Raw genomic sequence first — 4,276 nt, 5'->3', positions numbered from 1 at the left:
GGAGAAACGAAATGCCTCTACAAGGGATTCTTGAGGTGGAACTGTTTGACGTATGGGGCATCGATTTCATGGGGCCTTTTCCACCATCTTACAACAATGAATACATTCTATTGGCAGTGGATTATGTATCCAAATGGGTGGAGGCTGCAGCAACTAGATCCAATGACGGTAAAGCTGTCCTTAATTTTCTGCAGAAACATATTTTTACTAGATTTGGTACTCCCCGAGCTCTGATTAGTGATGAAGGGAAACACTTTGTGAATAAGCAACTGGATGCATTGCTGGCTCGTTATGGAGTTTATCACCGAAAAGCTTTGCCTTACCATCCTCAATCAAATGGGCAAGCTGAAGTTTCGAACAGAGAAATCAAGAGCATCCTGGAGAAGACCGTTGACAGTTCGAGGAAGAATTGGTCGAAAAAGTTAGATGATGCGATTTGGGCATATAGAACTGCATTCAAAACACCGATAGGCATGTCTCCTTACAGGTTGGTGTTTGGTAAAGCGTGTCATCTACCAGTTGAATTGGAGCACAAGGCATTCTGGGCTATGAAAAAGTTGAATTTTGATTGGAATGCTGCTAGTGAACGAAGGCTGTTGCAACTGAATGAACTTGACGAGTTCAGAAATGAGGCTTATGAGAATGCCAAGATTTATAAAGAAAGAACAAAGGCTTGGCATGACAAGAACTTAATCAGAAGGGAGTTCCAACCAGGGCAGCAGGTACTTCTGTTCAATTCAAGACTTCGACTGTTTCCTGGCAAATTGAAGTCAAGATGGCCAGGGCCCTTCACTATTGTTCAAGCTTTTCCATATGGCTCTGTAGAAGTTCGGGGCAATTCAGGTGATTCCTTTAAAGTCAATGGCCAGAGATTGAAACCTTACTTGGGTGGTACTGTTGATCAAGCAAAGTCTGTCCTTCTTCTGAAGCCTCTTTGAAGAGGGATCCAGCGTCCGGTTAAATGACGTTAAAGACAGCGCTTTGAGAAGGCATTCTCAGTTGTGAATTTTATTTTATTTTATTTGGTTTTGAACAATGATGGGATTTTGTATTTAGTTGTTATTTTTATTTTTATTTTTTTTCATGTATTTTTGAACTGTGAAAATCGTGAAAAAGAGAAAAAAAATAAAAAAATAAAAAAATAAAAATAAAAAATAAAAAGTGGTGGTTTCAGGAGCTATAGCGCTACAGCGCTGCACTTGCAGCGCTATAGCGCTCTTCTCAGAGAGGAACAGAAGATTCGAGGGGAACAAGCGCTACAGCGCTATTAAACCAGCGCTATAGCGCTGGTTCCAGAGGCCCACTCCCAAATCGCGTATAAGTGCTATAGCGCTACTCATATAGCGCTATAGCGCTCGGCCCAGTAATTCACTTAAAAATCAGAAAGGTGCGATTTTTTTCCCTCATTTCTTCTTCTTTCTTTTCTTCATCCTTATTTTCTTCTTCCTATCCTCTCCATACCTCCATAGCCTTTCCATTACAGCATTTTTTTTCCAGAAATTTCCCCACACACCCTCCATTTTTCCTTCATTCTTCATCTTATTTCCTTCTTTCTTCCCTTCCATTCCAACCTATTTCAATTTTGCCCCAAATCTGTTTTGCAACCCTAAGAATTCATTGATCTAATTTCTTGCAAAAAGTGGAAATTCTAAAGGGGGTATTCACATTCAAGTGTAAGGGAATCTATAGCAAAGGCTTGGTAAGTGGCCTTCTTTCCTTTCCTCTTACGATTTGTGTTGCTGTGATATTTGGGATTTGCTGGCCTTGTTTGATTGAAGAGGGTAAATCCTTTCTGTGGTTTGGGTTTGGGGATTCTAGTTGATTTGCTTAAGGTTGAATATTGTTACTGTTTGTGAAGAGGAAAAGGGTCCATTAATAGGGGAGGTGCTGTAAAAATTTTGTCTTGTGGTTTGGTGATCATAGAGATAATGGCACCCAAGCAAAGAGCGGGTAGAAACAAGGGAAAGGGGCAAGCTTCTGCGTCTCAATCTAGGGAAGAAAGTTCTGAGCATGAGTATGATGAGACTCGATTTATCAATTTCCAGGCTCAGGAGCGGTATGAGAAATTTGTCAGGAAGCCTTTGATCTCCGAGAGGGAAGTGGAATTTCAGTCTGAACCGTTTGCTCATCCGATTTTTGAACGGGTTCGGGTGAATCTCATGAATAGGAAATGGGGCGATTTTGTAACAAGGCTGGCTCAGGCTAATGTGTCGTTGGTGTATGAGTTTTATGCCAACTTACGAGACAAACACAATGACACAGTCTTTGTTCGAGGGAAACGTGTACCCTTCACTGCTGAAGCGATTAACATGGTGTTCAAGGTCCCGCATATCAAACAGGCGGAGGAGGAATATGCCCAATTCTTGGGCGGTTCTATAGATTTTGCGGTTGTGGATGATAAACTGTGTTTTGAAGGCGCCCCTTGGAATTTATCTGGCAGCCTCCCTAAAAGTATAGCATCATGCCAGCTTAACAGGGAGGCGAGATTTTGGGCGTTCTTTGTTTGTGCTCGATTCATGCCTGTTAGTCATGTATCTGATATGACTAAAGATCGAGCCTTATTAATGTACGCATTGATGCAAGGGATGAGTGTTAATCCGGGTATTTGGATTAAGGCCAACATCAATTTCATTGAAAAAGGGCACACTACTGGCGGTTTAGCCCATGGATCAGTCATCACAATGTTGTGCTGTAAGGCTGGTGTCCCAGAGTTCGTTACTGATATCTATCATTCGCTGCAGCAACCATTATCCATTAATCTGATGAATGACTATCCCGAGCCTTCTTTATATGTGCCACAAGCAAGAAAAAAGGGAAAGCGCCGTATGGAAGCTGCTGTGGAGGAGGAAGATGAACCAGCTTTAGTGGGTAGCGATAGCAATTCAAGCTTGCAGCAAGTTAATGAGAAGTTGGATTATCTAATCCAACAGAATCAATATGTGGTTCAGCAGCAGCATATGGTGAATCAGTATTTAGGCCAGCGTTATGATTATGAAGTGAGTCATGTGGCTCAACTAAACAATTTGGAGAACCGCTGGTCGCTAGATGATTCAGATCGCACGTATTTTGCTCCACCTCCACCTTATCCACTGTACTCGCCGTTTTACCCTCCGCCTCCACCACCGTCCTTTGCTGGTTTTCCTGCACCTGAACCTCCGCAATCTCAGCCTTTCGAAGGTCCTTCCTTCCATCCACCACCACCGCCATACTGATGTGGCTGGTAAGGTAAGTTCTCTTCCTCTGTTTTTATTTTTTATCACATTGGGGACAATGTGCATCTTTAGTTTGGGGGGGGGGGGGGGGGGGGCTTATTTTTTTTTATTTTTCTGTCTTTGTTTTTATTTTTCTGTTTTTATTTGTTTTTGAGTTGTAGTGTAATTGTTCAACCATCATTCGTGTCTGTTGCTGCTTTGTTTTTGCTCATGAAAAGGAAATTGAATTCAACTGTGTGCTTGGTTCAATTGGTTTAGCGTTTAATTTAAAGGTTTTGTGGGAAATTTTTAATATGTTTTGAAAATGCAACATTTTGGAGTTTATTATATATGTTGGACTAGGGTTGGTGGTATGACAATTTGAATTCGATAGAACTTGCATTATTTGGCTTTTGAGGCGAAATTCTTGATGACATGTGTTTAGAAAAGTGATTTAGGCAATTTTATTGGATCGATTGTGCCTTTCAAGCCGACCTTGACTTAATTATCCTTAGTTACCCTTTTTGAGCCTTGAACTTGGTTTTTGTTCTTGATCATACTATTTGAGCCTAAATTTCTTAACTTCTTTATTTTTGTTTTCCTTTCCTTTTGTTATCATAAGCATATAATCTGTGGGAAAGAAGAAGGAAAAATAGTAAGAAGTTGGTATGATGGGAATACAGTATGATTGTACAAAAAAAAAAAGAGAGAGAGAAGTCTTTGAAAAAAAAAAATAATATCACTTTGTCACACTCCTTGATTATATATATGTATAGAAAATAATAAGTTTGGGGGAGTGTGATTTGAAAAGAAAAAAAAAATGTGATAAGTCTAGAAAAAGAAAAGAAGAAAATAATGAAAAGTGTTGTCATCTCTCTCTCTAATTGTATAAAAGGGTGATTTTTGGTGTGGTAAAGAAAAATTTGGTTGGTTTTAAGGTTTTATGCTTATGGTAACGATTGAGCTTAAATGACAATTTTATCTACCCCTGCCTAAGCCAAGCTATAACCTGTGAAAGTCCTCTTGATTTCAAAACACATGTTATTGACATTAGTGGAGAAGGTCAAGTGATGCAAGCGTATTGA

Source organism: Humulus lupulus, chromosome 5, assembly GCF_963169125.1.
Source record: "Humulus lupulus chromosome 5, drHumLupu1.1, whole genome shotgun sequence".
Lineage (NCBI taxonomy): Eukaryota > Viridiplantae > Streptophyta > Magnoliopsida > Rosales > Cannabaceae > Humulus > Humulus lupulus.
The sequence above is the reverse complement of the archived record's forward strand: the minus strand, read 5'-3'. Positions refer to the sequence as shown.